This window comes from Garra rufa, chromosome 5 (genome assembly GCF_049309525.1).
Source record: "Garra rufa chromosome 5, GarRuf1.0, whole genome shotgun sequence".
Classification (NCBI taxonomy): domain Eukaryota; kingdom Metazoa; phylum Chordata; class Actinopteri; order Cypriniformes; family Cyprinidae; genus Garra; species Garra rufa.
In genome coordinates, this window is record NC_133365.1 from 8,595,700 (window position 1) to 8,615,699 (window position 20,000).

Consider the following 20,000-nt stretch of genomic DNA (forward strand, 5'->3'; position numbering starts at 1 on the left):
GTGATTCTGCTATGTCCTGCCCACTGAAGGTGATGGTAAGCTGTGTTCCAGACCTTCTCGCTCTCTCTGAACGGTTTCTCCAGACCATGGGAATAACGGTGGCTGGTAACTAAAGTATGCAATGGAAGGGCATGAGTCGGTTGACAGAGGGAGTTCTGTGCATATTTGGCCCAGCCCAGGAACTTGTTCCAAGAAATCCGGTGGCCGTGGCAGAGGAAAGACCTACGGTCACACCTAGGAGGGTAAGCCTTCCATACCTTGGAGATGAATTGGGGCCCTTAATCTGCTACAATATATTTTGGGATTCCGTAGTATCTGAAAACATGATTGAAGAGCAGCTTTGCGGTTTCCATTGGCCATTGGGAGTTCCTTGAGAGAAAGCAGACAACATGACTTTAAAAAAAAAATCAGTCAACTTTAACCAGAATGCATGTGTTACCATCAGAGGGGGGTAGATCTGTGATGAAATACACTCCTAGGTGTGACCATGGCCAGTTGGAAATGGACAGCGGCTGGAGTTTGCTAAATGGTGGGAACACAGTCAGGGTAGCTCCAAACAAACCTTCTCAAATCCCCTGCCTTGCTAGGCAACCAGAAGTGGTCTTTTCTCAGCGAGAGGGTGCTATTGGCCCCTGGGTGGCCAGTTCCAAGAGATGAATGCACAGGTGGGCACTCCTGGACTGGTGGAAGCACTGGAGGAGGTAGTTGGCTCAGGAGACTACTGGAAGCAACTCATGTTGTTGGTTAAAATGGGTTCAGTTTTTTCATTGACCTCTTCGGAAGCATGCAGACAAGAAAGTGGTACATGGTGACCAGGATAAATACGTTTAAGGACCTCCACAATGTCATCAATATAGACGAGCTGATGGAGGAAGTCCCGGAGCACCTCAAGCATTAAGTACTGCAATACGGAGGGGGCGTTAATCAATCCATACGGCATCACCAAGTACTCACAGTGGCCAGTAGGAGTCATAAAAGCTGTCTTCCACTCATCCTCCTGGATTATCTGGATGAGGTCATAGGCACTACCAAGGTCCAACTTGGTGAAAACAAGGCTCCGTGGATATATTTGAGTGCCGCTGGGATGAGGGGAAGTGGGTAGTGAAACGTTACTGTAATCTTGTTTAGTGCACAGTAATCAGTACAAGGCTGCAAGCCTCCTTCCTTCTTGGCCACAAAGAACTCCAGGCAGCAGGGGAAGTAGAAGGGTAGATGTAGCCTTGTTGTATTCCCTCTTTAAAGTACTCTTACATGGCCCTCTTTTCAGGAAAGTGACAGTGGGTAAATCTTTCCGTGGGGCACTGGCTCACCCAGAATCAGATCGATGGCACAGTCCCATGGCCAGTGCAGAGGCAGCTGAGAGGCTTTCTTGGGGCAAAAAACATTGCTGAATGGGGACTGTCGATGGATGTGGAGTTTGCAGTTGACCAACACAGAGCTGAATGGGACCACCACTGTAGCATATATGTTTTTTTGCAGAAGGGTTTACTTGTTACCTATTGGACCTTGTAAAAGGTTTTGGTTGTGATCTTTGAAAGGGTGAGTTGGCGGCAGAGATTTCCAGAGATTTTTCGGCTGACCCAGAATCAAGGAGGGCATGGACGGCATATGATTGCCCACTCTGATGGATAACTGGGTGCTGGGTGAAGCATTCAAGACCGACATAATCATCATATGCAACGAGATGCAGCTGAGGTCTGGATTGGCTGGAGGCTGCTGGAAGGGTCCTGAACTTCAAAGCATACTCATTAATGGACATTTTTCCTTGCTCACCAGTCGAAGTGTCTCCCACAGGTTTTCCGAAGACCCCGCAGAAAGAGCCTGGCAGATCCGTGGCAGATTTGTAACATACTGTAAGTTCCCTTTGATTTGATTAATGTTATAGCTATAATGTGCACAAGTCCACAAATACAAATAAACGTAATGCTTTTTTTACAAGGAATATTGTTGATTAGCTATAACATCCTGAAGTTCGCAGACGACACCACACTCATCGACCTCATTCAAGACGGTGATGAGTCTGCTTACAGACAGGAGGTTAAAGAGCTGGCTGTCTGGTGCAGTCATAACAACCTGGAGCTCAACACGCTCAAGACTGTGGAGATGATCATTGACTTCAGGAGAAACCCCCCTGCTCTCCCCCCACTCACCATCATGGACAGCACTGTTAAAACAGTGGAGTCATTCAGGTTCCTTGGCAATACCATCTCCCAGGACCTGAAGTGGGATGTTCACATAGACTCCATTGTGAAAAAGGCCCAGCAGAGACTGTACTTCCTCCGCCAGCTGAGGAATCTCAACCTGCCACAGGAACTGCTGAAACAGTTTTACTCTGCCATCATTGAATCCGTCCTCTGCAATTCAAATACTGTCTGGTTCAGCTCAGCTACCAATTCTGATCTCAGAAGACTACGTCGCATAGTCCGGACAGCTGAGCGAATCATTGGTACAACCCTTCCTACCCTTCAAGATCTCTACTTATCCAGAGTGCGCAAAAGGGCTGGCAAAATCACTCTGGACCCCTCACATCCAGCACACTCGCTCTTTGAACTGTTACCATCTGGCCGGCGCTACAGAGCACTGAGCACCAAGACGACCAGACACCGGAACAGTTTTTTTCCCCAGGCAATCCATCTCATGAACACTTGTCAGTAAACGTGGAACATGCAGCACTATTATACACTTTATTAATCTATTCAGTATTTATTAATACCTACTTACATCCAAATTTGCACCTAATATTCCTGTACATAGTAATGGCATACTCTGTATATTGTGTTTTTGCTATTTTGCACTTTGCACTTTGTCTTGTGTACTTGTATATTGTTCTTTTTTATAATCTATGTCTTGTCTTGTCACTGTCACTCTATTGCACTGTGGAGCTGCTGTCACTAAAACAAATTCCTAGTATGTGTAAACATACCTGGCAATAAAGCTCATTCTGATTCTGATTCTGATTCTGAACATATTAAATGCTTTATTTCCTTTATTTCAGTTTGAATTGATTATGGTTTAATGATATCAATAAGTGACATGGATGGTATAGCATTCTGCTTATAAAAACCTTTATCTGTCTCGAAAATAATAGCACAGGAAGACTTTTGATGATGACATCTGGATAGATTAAGTACTGAAACTCCCACTGATGGCCCACACCATCTTTATTCTGTGACACGCAGAGAATCGTGTCATTAACTGACTATATAAATCAGCATCACCTTCACACAGCCCTCAAGGACAGACTCCATCCATTTACAGTCATTTGATCTTATTTTTTTTTTTTTACTTTTTAATGAATGGCACAGTTTAATTAACAACTGACCACAGGGAAAGGAGACCTATTGATCTGTTTACCAGGTAGAATGTTGACTTGAATATCGAGCTTCACAAGACTAAAGCAAATGGCCTTCATTTGATGTATTTCACAAATGGATTCACTGAACATTAACCAGAGACTTGTGGGGGTTTGCATCACTCTAAATGAGAGATCTGAACATTCTCTAAAGCAGCAGCTAAAAGTAGAAAACGGTGAGCAGGTGTTTGTGCGTCACATAGCTTAAAACATTTTCACATTCAGCACTTTCATGCAGTTTGGAAAGTTCACCGGCATATGCTGAAAAATCAGTGTTTTTTATCCTCCACGGCTTTGTTGCAAAACTGAGTGGTCTGCCTACCTTGGCAACATTTAAAGCATCATGAGCACCGCAGAGGCTGTTCCAGAAGGTAGGTGGTGAAATCATGCTGCTTTCTAGGATACCTCATTCTAGACAATTTCTAATGCTCATTAGAAGCATGGGGTCCAAATGTACAACTTTGCATGGAAGACAACTATGTAGATTCCAAAGAGATGCACACACCTTAAAAAAGTCATATTTTGATATACATACATACATACATGCATAAATATAGACATAGACAAAACCATTTATATAATAGTTTATTGTGATGCGTTTTTTTTTTTATTATTGTGTCTTTAAATGTCTTTATTTTTATTTCCCCTTCTTGTTTTAAGCATAAATTTGCTTGATTAAGATACTTTTTGATGCTTAATGATTAATGTTGCTTCCATGATTTTGTTTTGTTTTGTTTTCAGATAACAAGACTTAATAATTTATAAAAAATAATTTTTGTTTTTGTAATTACACAAGTTGGGCTTCGACACTATTATTCTAAATGGATAAATCTGACATTCACACACATACACACACACACACACACACGCACACACACACATGTTTGTTTTTGTGAATTGTGGGGACATTCCATAGACGTAATGGTTTTTATACTGTACAAACGATATTTGCTATCACCCTACACCTTCCCTACACCTAAACCTAGCCCTCACAGGAGACTGTGCATATCTTTACATTCTCAAAAAAACGTATTCTGTATGATTTATAAGCCTTTTGAAAAGTGGGGACATGGGCAATGTCCTCATAAGTCACCCTCTCCTTGTAATACCTATGTCATACCCATGTTATTACACACATTTGTGTCCTGATATGTCACAAAAACAAACACACACACACACACACACACACACACACACACACATGTTGGGTTTACATGTTTTATGGGGACATTCCATAGGCGTAATGGTTTTTATACTGTACAAACCGTACTTTCTATCGCCCTACACTTACCCTACACCTAAACCTAGCCCTCACAGGAGATTGTGCACACTTTTACTTCCTCAAAAAAACTCATTGTGCATGATTTATAAGCCTGTTTCCTCATGGGGACCTGAGAAATGTCCCCACAAGGTCAAAATCTACTGGTATTCCTATCCTTGTGGGGACATTTGGTCCCCACAACGTGATGAATACCAGGTACACACAAACACACACACACACACACACACATGATTTCTATTTTTACACACTCGTATTCTCTATGTCTACACACTCATTCAGGGCCTCTTGTAAGATGTGAGGAGGTGAAGAGATGTCAGATCCTCTCATTAAGATGTTCTCACCTCACCAGTCTCTCTCTCTCTTCCAGACCACACAGGGGAGCTGCTGAGGGTCTCTGGAGTTCAAGGTTCAATGTCCAAATCACCGGCAGGGTGCCGAACGGCGGCTCCTCTTCAGCTCAGTCTGTGATTTATGGCTCCTGCCCCGATACATGGCATTAACGCTTTCTGAGTGCTCCATAGACCATGGGGAACGATGAAATAAATCAAAACCCTATATGATCTCTCTCTCTCTCTCTCTCTCTCTTTCTCACACACACACACTATCAGCTGCAGACCAGCAGCGAGTGTGCAGTCAGGAGTCTGGTGCAGTGAATCGGCCTATTGAGTCTATTGAAAATGGCTGTGTGTAAATACATTGTTATAGATTTTAAGGGTGTTTGTTGTGTGCAGACGCACCGTGGCAGAAACACAACATTCATCACGGTTTTGTTTGCAGGCTGCTTTGAATAATGTAGCGTACTATTGCATCTGCTCTGCAAGTCCTGGACCGCCGTCTGCAGCTGTAGGGATTTCTGCTGCTCGTGCATCTGCATTAATCACATTTCCTTAGACTGGATATGTTTAATGCTAAACCCACATGTAAATTAGTTCTTGCTCTGTGAGAGATTGAATTTTTGATAATTATTGTGCATTATAACAACTAGATTCTTACATTGTCTCAAGGACATGCGAGTGGTCACAATGCTGAAGGTTTTATGAGTGGTTTTGAGTGGTTTCATACCCACATCTCTTTGATATTCTGGGTTGCATCAGCTGTTCATTAGATCTGTCTTAATAAATAGCAGTTTGTTTGTAAAATAATGCCTTTCTTTCTAATGCCCTTCTAAATTCTTTGTTTTGGGTTTATTTTATGTGGAAGTATGTTACATAAAACAAAATTATCAAATGGTCCACAACTGTATTCCACCTGTTATTCCTGGTTGGAGGCTTTTGTAAATATTTAGTTATTATATAAGGTTTCACTCAGCTAAGAATGCTACTTTAAAACGATGATGGTGATGATTTGAAACGAAAGTACTTGATATTTCACAAATTGAAGCTTACAGTATTTATGCCAGAACTAGGAAAGATGTATGTACTTACACACAGCTTACTCAGTTTTCAGAGCTAGTCAAACAACCAAATAACCAAATGTTTTTTATAAGGTGTGAATTATGTGTACACACTTTCTATTCTCTGACAGCACAATCTTTGTATAAGATACATTATTTTAAAATCAGCTCATGTTTTCATTGTGTTTTTATTTAACTGAAATGAATGAAAAACACTGTGGTTGAAACTTTTTGTCTGAAATTAAATAATAGCCCTGTTGAAAAAAACAGCATATGCTGGTTAGGTATGTTTTGGTGCTGGGATGCTGGTTTTAGCTGGTTTATGCTGGTCCTTTGCTGGTTAATGCTGGTCCTTTGCTGGTTTATGCTGGTCCATAGCTGGTCAAGGACCAGCATATGCTGTTTTTTTTTTTTTTTTTTCAACAGAAGTAAATTGGTTCCCGTTAGTGTAGAAACAGCAGTATTATAACTGCATCTACATCATCAGCAACAAACAATGCCATGCTTTTCCTTGCGCAGATTTATTTCACGCTATTAAATGTGTGAATAGTGTGACGTGAAAGCTGTTTTTCACTCCTGCCCTGTTTTTAGCCACCTACTGAAGCCCCACCTCAAACAAGCCTGATGTCTTCGGTGCTTTTAGTTCATTTTCACAAGACAAGTCATTTTTGTCAACTTTTTGGAGAACAGCATGACTGCACATCTAACTGATGAAATGAATACCACCAAAGTTAAATTTTGATAATTTCTTTGGTTATTATTGGTGCACTTCTACACACTGTTTCTCAGTCACAAATGAACATGGTGGTATGTGGGATATATAATGTGCTCAATTATCAATACAGGATTCACATAACAGCTGCTCTTGAATGTTTAACACAGGAATGAATCACATGAGACTAAGTGGAGAGCAGGAATGTTCTTTCTTTAAAAATTACTCAGGAGAAGCAAAACTAGACATAAATGAGAGATTAAACATAAATGTGAACTCTGTTCTGTCTCCTGAGCTGTGAAAGCGTAACCTCTGAGCAAGAACATTTCCTCTGGGTTTTGCTCTTGAGTCTTAACCCTGGATTTGTGTCGTCTTGAAGGCCGATAGGACCAAAGCCATCAGAATCTTACTTTATTCTCTCTGAGGGCTGTTTGAGACTCATTTCCATATACCTGCTCCTCTATTGTGATTTTGTTTTCATCTGTGTGTCTCTGTGGAGCACAAAAGGAAACCGGTGAATTATTTACACAGTTTTAGGCATTTTCATGGCTGCTGAGTGACAGTCCAATTATGAGACAGTTTCAAGGAGAAAACACAATTACTAACACACAAATGCGATAATTCCTATCATTTTTATTTCCTTTCAAGGTGTTTTGGCACACATGGGGCTCTGTTATCATGTGAACGTTTCTCCAAAGAAAATGTTTCTTTCAGAGGTTGTGGAGAGTCAAGGCCGCTATGCTCCTGACAGGGAATAAAAGAGGAGATTTAGTCATTATTCATGGCATTTTTGTGCGATAATGATAATATCAAACGTCAGAAAAGAGCTCGCTAACATTTAATATCTGCAACCACATTACATGTGCTTAAATTAACTTTTTGCTAGGTACTTTGAAGCTTATCATATTAAAAAAAAAAATAATAACATTGATCTAAATAATAAAAAAACAATCTGATTTGATTTCAGTTGTCATCTTTCTCATTGTGGCCTTCATGGTGAAAAAAAAAAAGAGTTACTTTATTTTTATTCATGAAGGACTTAAATTGAACTAGTCACAACACAGGATGTTGAAACTGAATTTATGGAATATTTAACAAAAGCTTAACAGAATATGATAACACCCATGAGTACACCCCTCACATTTCAGCAACCATTTTAGTATATCTTCTTAAGGAACAATACTATAGAAATTAAACTTGGATATATTTTAGAGTAGTCAAAACCATTTGCTGAAGACAACCTGTCCAAGAGCATGAATTACTGGAACCATGTCCTGTGGTCTGATGAGACTAAGATATTGCTTGGCTCAGATGGTGTCCAGCATGTGTGTGCTATACAAGCTGCACGTCGACTACTCTAAAATATTTCAAAGTTTCATTTTGTCCCTTGAGAAGATATACTAAAACGGATGCTCTCACTTGTGAGATACTGTATTTCTCTAAACTAAAATCAATGCTGTCAAGACAAGATCAGCCATTCATTAGCATTACAGATCCCTCAAACTTAACAAACAAACAATGAACATGTGCTAACATTTTATGAGCATACAGAAAAAATAAATCTAAAATCATTGGCAATATACAAAGAAATAAGCAGGTTTGGCACAGGCAACTTGGGGAACTCGTAAAATAAGTATGATTTAGCAAAAATCGTACGTATTGGTACGACTTCACTCATACGAATTCATATGATTTTTGCTAAATTCATTAATATAAATGACCTACCGCTAACCCTGCCCCTAAACCTACTCGTCACTGGAGTCTACACAAATCGTACAAAATCGTACAAATTTGCCCGAATGAATTAGCCAACTCAAAGAGACCAGTCGGAGAATTGTATTATTCCAAGTTGCCTGCCCCTACAAAACTTAAATGTTTGAAAATATCTTGCAAGATATAACACAATGGAAATATATGCTACATATTTTGAACATGTTCTCATATAAATACAAATAAAGTATCTTCAAATAGGTGCAATATTTTATCACATGTACATCTATATATTATGAACTGTATTATTGAATATACAATTCATATAGAATATTAAAATTAAAAAAGTCACATTTTTAGTATACATAAAATGCAACATGGTGTAACATATTATAGTAATATACATGCAATGTACATTAAATAATTTACTGTATTTTTAGTATAAGGAATTACATTTTCTTTGCGTAAGGGCATTAAATGAAACACAAGAAATAAAAGTATTAAACTATTACGAATGATAAAATGAATCCTACCGTATATATGTCACACCACTGTCAAACTGTCAGTTTTGGTTTAGTCCTTGTACGCCCATATTTGGTTTTCCTGTCATTATTGTGGATTTCCATCACCTGTCAATGTCTCGTTAACCTGTCTTTATTAGTTGGTTTGTGTTCAGTGTTCAGCACACTGTGACAATAGTGGTGGAGAATGCGGGCAAGGCGGGGCTTAGACAGCGCAGTGGGCAACACCTGATGACGTCATCCCCTCTCGCTCGCAAAAGTTCGTGAAAACCCGGACAGGGACGGAGGAACGACGGAGACGGCCTCCCAGCCGCAAGAAGGGTAAGTGATGTTTCAGTTAGTCACTTATCCTGCGGTTGGTTGAGGCTGTCGACTAATACCGGTTTTTCTGTCCCTGTTCCGGTACGCGGCGAGAGGGAGCGTTGCCTTGGAGAGGAATCCCCGCCCACTCCGACCGCTGGAGCCTGGATGAGGAAGGTAGCACTCCTGCGTGGGCGGCGAATACGGGACGGGGTGGTGATGAAAATTAGGGGGGCGGGCAGACGCCTCGCCACACAATATAGAAAGTGTTCAGTACTTGTGTGTCAGTAATTAGTTGCAGATCAAATGGTTTTCTGAACTATTGCTATCTGCCAGTTCATCCCAGATGATGAGCTAGAAGTGATTTTACAAATCATTTAATCTGGCCTGATTTAATTTATATCTAGACTGTATGCTCTCACACCTGTGTAAAATTTGTAGTGTCTGTAGTTCCTATAAAGTGTTTTCTTTTTACAAGGCCTATAGAAAAGAAGAAAAAAAAGGCTTGTTTTTACTAATGTTACCTATCTGAATCTCATCTAGGTGAAGGTGTAAAAATAGTCTCATTGAGCTCTGCTTAGATGTTTGCATCTGCTCAGTTGTATTTCAGCTTCTCTCTATCTCAGCCACTCATTCCAGTGTTTAAAGATAGCTTTATTGTCCCATGGACATTGATAATACTTGGTGTCTATCTTCATCATTCACCAATGTATTTGTAATCGGTTGCCTTCTCATCCCACCCAGCATTCACAGAATGAACATCAGACCCTCTGCATGGTTCTCCAGCTTCCACAAATTCCATGTACTCCAGCTGACAATAACATTAGACTGGGAAGAGGTTTTGTGAGGCCTGAAAATGGACTCAATTACTCTTGTATTATTTGGTATGTTCTCATCAAACTGAAGCTCCTCTGCTCCTAAACTATCACTTTATCCCACCTATCCCACAACATTCAGCAGTCATCATCTTTGAACACTATCCATCTGTCAATCTGCACAATATATACTGTATACAGTATCGTGAAGAAACATTAATTATCTGCTCTCAGTTTATCTGCTCTTAGTATATGTGGAATCCTAAATTATGGTTTGATTTGTAATGATGTTCATGGTAGTTAGCATTCATGCAATCTAAATTTAATCTACTTTAAATTGTAGCAGCCAAATACGAGAATATGCAAACCACTAATTAAAAATAAATAGCCCAGGAGTTACATTTTATTTAATTTAATGTCTTTCAGGAGTTCATTTTTTTATATATATGAAGGGCATTGCAATTGTCTAGGAGACATTTATTTTTTGCTTCTTTTCAAATGCCATGTCTGTAGATTATTGTCACATAAGTATTATAGATACGATAGAAAAACTCCTGTGAATAAATGCATTCATTTACTCCTTAACTCGCTGTTGGTTTTCTCAAGGGCCTGTCTTACAGTTGAAAAATATTACATAGAATATTATAGTAAAGAATTTTGTAAACGGAGTGGTCATGAGAAAGTCTATCAAAGCACACATATCCATATACTTCATATACATAATCATTTTTAATGAAAGAAGCATTTTACATTGCACTATTAAAACACATGGCAATTAAAAAAAAAAAAACTGTAATGTGGTCAAGTGCCCTTGCACGTCACTATTAACACGCTTAACATACCCAATGGAATCAGCGCACTATATCACACATTTGAATGTAAAATGTGATTGGTTCTTATCTTAATCTAAAATGAATTCAAATGTGAACAGGAAAAGAGTTGACACCCCTGGTGTTTCCACCTTGCTGAGGTAATTGCCTGTTCAATGCTAATTACATCACTAAAGGTGTCTTAAAGAGACATCACCACACTGTGTCAGGTTTAATTAAAAGGCCAAACCTGTGCCAGCCAAATCCTAATCAATCACTTGATCAATGCGAGGTTTTGATTCATTCACGATGCAGTTTGCTGGGCTGGCAGGAACTTTCTTTCTCTCCTGTGTGCTGCGGTGGAGCAGCCATCAAATGAACCGCCCATAAATATCTGCACTTCACTTGATTTAAAGAGCACCGTCTAGGGCCCACTCTGTTAGTTTTATTCTTGGTTTCTTCAAGGGAAATAGTGCATTGGCTTTTTCTTTTTTTTTAAGTCTTTTCCCCTGCTTATTGTTCTTTTTCCACAGTTCAGTGCTTTCCTCGTTCTTGTTTGCGCTTGCTGCAACATCTCATTTAGAGACCAGATGAATTGTTTATTCTCAGCAGCAAATGCAAATCTAGCATCACTTGCTCTCCTCTGCCAAATATTTGCAATCTTAAGTCTGTATTTATTGCCTGGGAAAAATATTAATGTTTTGTTTGTTTGACAGATTCTCCGTGCATAGAAATCTAGTTTAGAAGCAGTTTTAAATCAAATGCAAATCAAAGTGAGTTGTTCTTGTTTTACTAACCCCTCGAAAACATTCCTGATGCTTTTTCTGTTCAAAAACCACTTCAGAATCTCATTTCAATTTCCCACAGGGCCAGTGACTCAGACGTACAGTCTAGAGCACTCAGAGTCTTTCCACAGACACAAACGGTGAGGGTTAAAAATTGATCTTATTACACAAAATGCCATTTACAAACAGAATCATATTAGATTTGTCTGTAAGACTGCCCCGACTAAGAAGCAAATGGGGAAATCTTACTGTAAAATGTGTGCAGATGTCCCGGTTGGTGACAGTTGGTGGCTCTTTTGTTCCAATATAAAAGTATGTAATGTTTACACAGTTTCCAGTTTAAATAAAAACATAATTTAGGCCTGATTTACACTATCATTAACTACATTAACAACTACATTTCTAAAATAATTGCATGTATTTACTAGATGTTAAAGAGATAGTTCAGCCAAAAATGAAAATTCAGTAAATAATTACTCACCCTCAAGTCGTTCCAAACCGTAAGACATTTGTTGTTCTTTTCAATACAAATTAAGATAGAAATGATGAAATCCAAGAGCTTTCTGACCCTGTGTAGATACACTCTTGAAATTTACTTATTGCTTCAGATGCCAAACATAACCTTTTTTTTTTTTTTCCATAAAGAACCTTTAACATCTTAAGAACCTTTCTGTTTCACAAAAGATGAAAAGATTATAAATGGGTAAGAAAGAGATGGTTCTTTAAAGAACTTTTGACTGAATGTTTCTTTGTGGAACCCAAAATGGTTCTTCTATGGCATTACCGTGAAGAACCTTTTAAAGTACCTTTATTTTTAAGAGTGAAATTACTATGTTCAAGGGCCAGAAAGATAGTAAGGACATAGCTAAAATAGTGACATTATTCAACAATTTATTCTCTTCAGTGTCAGTCTTCAGTGCGTGTTCATGCATGTTGTGCTGCTGACGCAAGAGCCAAAAGAGATGGATGTTCTGTACATGTGTTGAGGCATTCTCGTGAATGCACGGCATACATAACTGCAAACTATAATGTATTTTAATTTAATTACAATTAACATGCAAGTAAGTGTCTAAAAGCATCACATTCAGGTCACACTTAAGTCTATTCTTTTAAAGTATAATGTTTCAATAAAAAGTGCCCTTATTTAAAACTATGCAATAAGGTCATAACAGTCATGAAGTCCTTCAAGACACTGGCCTACCTGAAGATCATCACTGGAGCCATACTGGACCTCCTTTCGTTTGCTTACTGAGCAAACAGTCCTGTCGACACTGACGCAGTCAATATGAGGCAGAAAAACACACTAGTGAAATCGGGGAAACTCACATCCATGCTGTTCCTCAGGGATGTGTGCTAAGTCTGACTGCACTTCCAAAGACGACGCTCCAGTCATCTGCCTCATTCATGACGCTGACAGATTTGTATACAGAAGAGAGAGGGAACAGCTGGATGTCTGGTGCAATCATAACAACCCGGAGCTGAACGCTCGAAAGCAGCAGAGATCTGAGCAGCGCCAAACTGAACTGGGACTCACACATGGTGTATAGACTCCATTGTGGAGAAGTCATCTCTGAGCAGCAGAAGAAGTTTTCCTTAGGCCGTCTACCTCATGAACAATTAAAACCGCCTCATAGCTCTCCCCATAGTGCACTTACTTTCATTGTGAAAACAATCAAATGTGCAATATGTAAATTTAACTCGCATTTATTCAACTACCCGCAGACACGCTTATGTCATTTGCACATTACCTTCCCTGGTGAAAAAGAAATACACTTTAGTATACTTATAAAAAGTGCTTATTATAGAAATGTAATAATAAATGTGTAATATTATTACATTACATTACAATTATTATTACATTTCTATAATGTAATATTATAGAAATAATAATAAATTATCTATCTATCTTACTAATATATATATATATATATATATATATATATATATATATATATTTACTTCTGTTCAAAAACTTTTGCACAGAATGGAGATGTGTACATTTTTCTTATTTTCCCTGAATATCATATTGTACTGCCAGGCTACAGAAGATAGTTACATGTTTCTCAGAAGACAACATAAGTTAAATTTGAGTCTGATCATTGCAAAGCCATCTCCATATTATGGTACATATGACTTAAAAAAAAAAGCCTTATAAATATGACTAGATACATTTCACTTCAGCTTTACATTTCTGCGGCAATTTGTGACATTTCTTTGTAATGTTGCCAACCATAAACAACCTATATTACTAATGTGTCCACATGTGGAACAACACTGGCAGACACAGCCTTTGTCACAGTCCTTTATATGGATCCCTGATGAATAAAGAATTAATTTCCACAATTTACTACTTAGATCCTTATTTTTAGTTAAATCATGGCCACACTGGACTCATTAATTCCCATTATTTATTAATTGGTTCCTTAATTTTAGTTAAATCATGGCCACACTATACAAATGTGTGCACACAAATTATTGTTTCCTTGCTTTAGTGAAACTGTGGCCACGATTTCTGATCATGTCAAAACTGCCTTATTTACTAAAACATGCTAACATAAGTAATAACAAATTAGAACAATGCAATATAGGCTTTAAGTATTTCTTAATGAGGTAAACATTGCTTAAAGGTAAACAGTAAGTTTAGAACAAAAAAATAAATTAATTAAGAGCAGTACTTTTTTTTTTTTTTTTTTTTTTTTTTTTGGACCTGTACTGTTGTTTGATTCATATTGATTAGCATTTACCCTTAGTCCTACCAATACAGATGTGTTTTATTCTTCTTCTTCTTCTTCTTCTTCTTCTTCTTCTTCTTCTTATTATTATTATTATTATTATTATTATTATTATTATTATATTGTATTGAAGTGTTTCTTTTTTTTTCTTTTTTTTTTTCTTTTCCTCTGGTTCTGTGTCTAAAGTAATCAATAATCACATATCTGGGCTACTGGGTTCAGGCTGGAGTGGATCAGGATTCTGGCTATGAGAGGTCATAGGTTGATTAGACAGGTTGATTAGTTAACTTCGCCCTGGGCCTCTAATCACTTAACACTAGCTGTCTCCATTTGACAGATGGCTGGTAGACATGGAGTTGTTAAACGTTACCAATTAGAGTCATTGCACAGACTGCACTGAGACGAAAACCTGCATCCGGCACCAAACATCTAATCTGAGGGAATCCTTTGTCGAAATATGTATCTTAACTTCAAGTGTGTCATCATGTCTGAGCATACAATTTGATATTTAGCAACAGATTGTATCCTGTTGACAGTTTGATGCTGTTGACAGATGCTCCACATCATTCAGCTTTTTCAGCTGAGTGAGTCAAAAGCCTTGCACATTGTCTTCTAAAAAATATTTCTTAAAATTCAATACAGCTATAGACATTTCCAGCAGACTGACAAGGCATCCATATTTTAATGAATAAACAGAGGACAGTCAAATGAGATTTAATATAAAACATATTTGCATATTCATATACATTTCTACTATCAATCTACTCTATAAAATGTAAACTGAGGATGAGTGATCTGACACACTCCTTGATTAGTCAATACACACACACACATTCACACATTGTAAATAATGAAAAGCATGTTTGTTCCCAAGAACACACATGACTCCAGTTGACCCCTTGCAAAGACTGGCCCCCTTCCTGTTGCTATGTCTGACAAGCCATGGCATCCTCACATCATAAATTATGTTCTCATGCAGTGAAAATTAAATCACAGAGCAAAAAGGACACCAACAACACGCCGACAGACAAGATGGAGCAGGTTACTTTTGGTATGAAACTAAGTTTCAGCTTTCAAATGTGGTAATTTTTTAAAGGGGTTATCGGACTCCCATTTTCCACAACTTGATATGATTCTTTAGGGTCTTAATGAGAAGTCTATAACATACTTTGGTTAATTTCTCAATGGTAGTGTAAAAAAACTTTGGTAACACTTTCTATGAAGCCCCTATTTATAATACATTATAAGGGTATTTCTGAGGCATTATAATGAATGCATAATGCATTATAAAAAACCTTATAATATGTTATATGATCTCATGAATAATCATAACAACAATTATAATACATCATAATACTTGAGTATCTGAGGTTATAACTTTTAAGATGATTATTTATAACACACAATGGACGCCATATTACATCTACTTGATTTATAATGGACTATATCATATTACATTTATTTTTTACATTATATTACGTTTTATTTTGATGGTCCCCTTTACTATAAGCTTAAACTTTCCAACTACATGTCATCTAACACTGCCTAGAGTATTAGTAGACTTTGGTTAAGGTTAGACTAGGTAGAAGGTTCACATACTTGCAAAGTTACTTATTATATAATAGTTTGTCTTTTAGGGAAACATCAAAATTTAGTGTTAACATATATTTAGCATACTACTCATAATAATTACTGCTAGCTGACATGGAGTTGCAGAGTTACTTATCAAAAGCTGTCTAAAGGTTACTATCAGAATAATAAACTGACAATACAAATGTGTCATTACACATTCATCTGATCTTATCTGATGCCTGATCTTAGGGTTCTTTGGGAAATATTATTATGACTACTTATAAGTGGTCTTTGTATGCTTTAAGTAAAGTGACATGAGTAACAATGGCAAGATATGAGACTTATAATATGTTATAACTATGAGGAGGTAATGATACTCTTAACCAAGCTATAACCACAAATAAGTAAAAATTATAATACATTAAAACTGTTCTTATGAATAATCATGAGATGATATAACACATTATAAGGTTTTTTATAATGCATTATGCATTCATTATAAAGCCTTAAGAATAATGTATTATAAATATGGGCTTCATAGAAAGTGTTACCAAAACTTTTTTATCTTGTCAAAAGAAGCCCTTTTTAGAGCGAACTATTCTCTTGCTTGTTCCTTGTTGCTTGTTCCATTCATGTGAAAAAAAAAATGAATTCACTGAACAAATGTCGGATGACAGCCGAAATGCTCATCCGATGACTAATCAAACCAATTTTGACAAATCAAAATTAATATCAATAAGCTACAATATCAGTCAATATAAAGTTTTTTTTTTCTCTCAGTAAAAACAAGTCTGATGAAGGCAAAAGGGAGAGAAAAAAAATGTGTCTCTTTTCATATTAATAACTACTGATTATGAGAGGAAACCTTTCAAACATTTCAGAATTCAGGATCACTTTCAATGCATTGCCAAGCCTGTCTATGGTTAATATAAAAATATTGATGGAAACTAAATTATTGAGGAATGTCGAAACAACTCCCTGATTGGGTCATAAATAACTGCTGTAATAAAGTAGATGATAGTCAGTAAAGGGCACCGCTTGATGTGCTGGTTCCTTTATTAAGTGTCAGGTTGTTGATGGAAAACATTATAACGTGTCTTCAGTTATCAGACTGTTAAGGGATCAATCAGCTGTGTGGATCAGATCAAGGTCCTGTGAGGCCCCTGAGTACATGTCTTTGGAGGCCGTTCTTCACCTTTGTCCCTTTATCTTCCATTAAGCAATTTTAGGCTGGTTTGATAGACCTGGGCCCAAGTTATCCCTTTTACTGTACAGTACAGGCTGAAAGCCTTGGTCTTCAGCTTTCTTAAAGGAAGGTGGCTCTACTTACTTCCTGACATTATATTTTGACTGTATACTAAGAGGAGAACTGCCCCCCTGGTGTTGCCTGATTCCCAAGTTTCTCTCTCTCTCGACTGTCTAAACATCACATGGAATTTTTCTCTCCTTACCACAATTTCTTTTGGTGTGAAAACTAGGGGACTGAAGATATGATATACTATCTACAATGTGTTATGCCTCAAGCATCTCAAGCATGAGCAGGGCATATTTTCTCAGCCTGCATGTTAACAAATAAGTGCATTCACACCTGGAACAGGAGCATCACGTGAGCAGCACTGAAGCAAGGGTTTACATAATAAATTAATTTAAATAAATAAATTAAAAATGTTAAATATTTCAGACCCACTTTATATTAAGTGTCTTCATTATGCATTAGCATTGAAATTAATTTTTATAGGTTCAGGTAGAAATAGGTAGAAATAGCTCTTAAATGACACAAATGCAGCTTGGTTATCACTTTCTACAGTGTATAAAGATGTGTATTATGTATTATAAAAATTGCTATACAAATAAATTTGACCTGACTTGGTGGAGAATGCGGGCACAATGACCATAATCCAGCTCTGAATCTCTGTATGGAAGCATAAATCTCAACAAAATGCATGATAGATATGTTGGTAAACTTACTTCTTGTTACATTATATGAATCAATCAGTATAACACATAAGCCTCCACATCACTGCATTTATGATGCCTTTTCTTCATTTTTAGAGCTCAGCAGTCCAGCCACATCCATTTTTACTAAATGGTAAATAGCCACCAGGACCTCATGCCAAACATCTCTTTTTGTCCCTGTTTACACTTAGTATTAAGATGTGTTTAGGTGGATTGAATTGCAAGTAGACAAGGGAGATACATTCCTATTTACTCCTGCTGTTTTAATCCATTTTTTTCCCTCTTTCAACCATTTTTTTTTTCTTGAGGGGAGAGTTTACAGGCTAAAGGAAGAGTGCAGCAGCTTTCGTTTCTGCTCCAATAGCCACAAAACTACATTAAACGCTGTGGGTATGTGTTAAAATCAGGACTGGTAAGAGAACATTGTGCTTTTAATTTTCGTTTTGTCTACAAACCAAACTTATGATTTCAGACAGCAAAAAACTGGCTAGTGTGCTTTAACAACACATCCCGTAATGATTAAGAATTAGGTCAGTAGGCAGAGAGGAGGTGGTCATTAGCGGTTGTTCAAACGCATTCAAACACATTAACATTTACACTGTGAAAGCAATCCAGTTGAATGGGACTAATTCTGGAAGTGGTCATAAGTGGACAAGCTCCAAACGTTTTATACCCCAAGTTGTCCACTTGTGATTGGACCAACAACACAACAACACATCTTAATAGCAGGTGTGAACAGGGCCTCTGCTTTGCAACAAAGACAGAATTACACCAAATGGTTTCCCTTTAATGCCTTTAAGGATCTCAGCATCACCCTTTACTCATCTACTGTCAACACCACAGCCAACACTATCCATCTTCTCTCATCCCTCCATCCAGTGTTATGAGAAACCATTCTATTACAGCTTCTGTGAAATTACAGTGTGGCAATGAGGGGACAGAGATATGCGTGTCAGGACCAGTTTCTTTAATGATGAGGCACGGAAACGTACACATCCTACAAGTCTTTGAAATTTGATGTGTATTTTGCTGCAGTAATTTAAGGCGCCTTCAAGGTAACGGTATGCATATTCACCTGCCTCATGGTCATGTTAATAATTTTATGAGTATTGACCATGTTTCATGATTCCAAAAATGAAGTATCGCTCTGCCACGCGAAGCGTGCTCTGTTTACGCTCAGCAAAAGAAGCTTTCCTCTTCTCATTTTTCAAGTGAAATTGATACTCAGAAATTTGTGGAGCTCTTGCCTGGAGATTTTCTCACAAACCATGAGAGCAGTAATATGTAATAATTCTGGAGATGCCTTAGAGGAAATCTTTAAATGAAAACATGACCAAGGAAGAGAGACTCCTTTCCTTTAAGCGGAAACAGCACATCCATCACAATGAAAGTCCAGGACACCCATCGGTGAGATGAATAACTATGCGCTTCACTTTAGTGACATACAACATGTGCACCAGACACACACACTCACTACACTTAGGCATTACTGCATAAACTGTGGAAATGTTCCTGTGGAAAGTGTTTTGACAAGCCTTCATACTAAAGTTATTTATAATCTTACAAGTTCAGCTTTCCTTCTAAATCTATCCATCTAAAATAATCTAGAACATCAAGTGAATATGAAGTATGTATAAATCAGGAGCCTGTGCTTCCAGGCAGTAGCGAAGCAATTAGTTTAACCACATTTCTCAGCAGCAAGGTGATAAAGTCACTATTTTTTAAGCTACTTTAACGGTTCAGTAATTTCCAAGCATTTTTTAGCATCTCAAGCTCAGTATTTTCCCTTAGTTGTTCATTGTTTTAAAATGAAGTACAGTTGCCTGATACACAAATGGATTAATGGACTGATGTTTTAATAAGTTCTGAGTTGACAAATATAACAGTAAATGGAACTTTAGATATCAGTAAACTAACAGAAGCAAGATGAAGTGGAAAATTTACCTCGATCGATCAAAAGCAAATCTGCAAACCACAGCAATAAAGCAGGTCTTTGTCTTTGTTTAGTTCAACTCCTGTAGTTGTGAATTACTCTCTACTGTACAGTAGGTGAAGACCAAA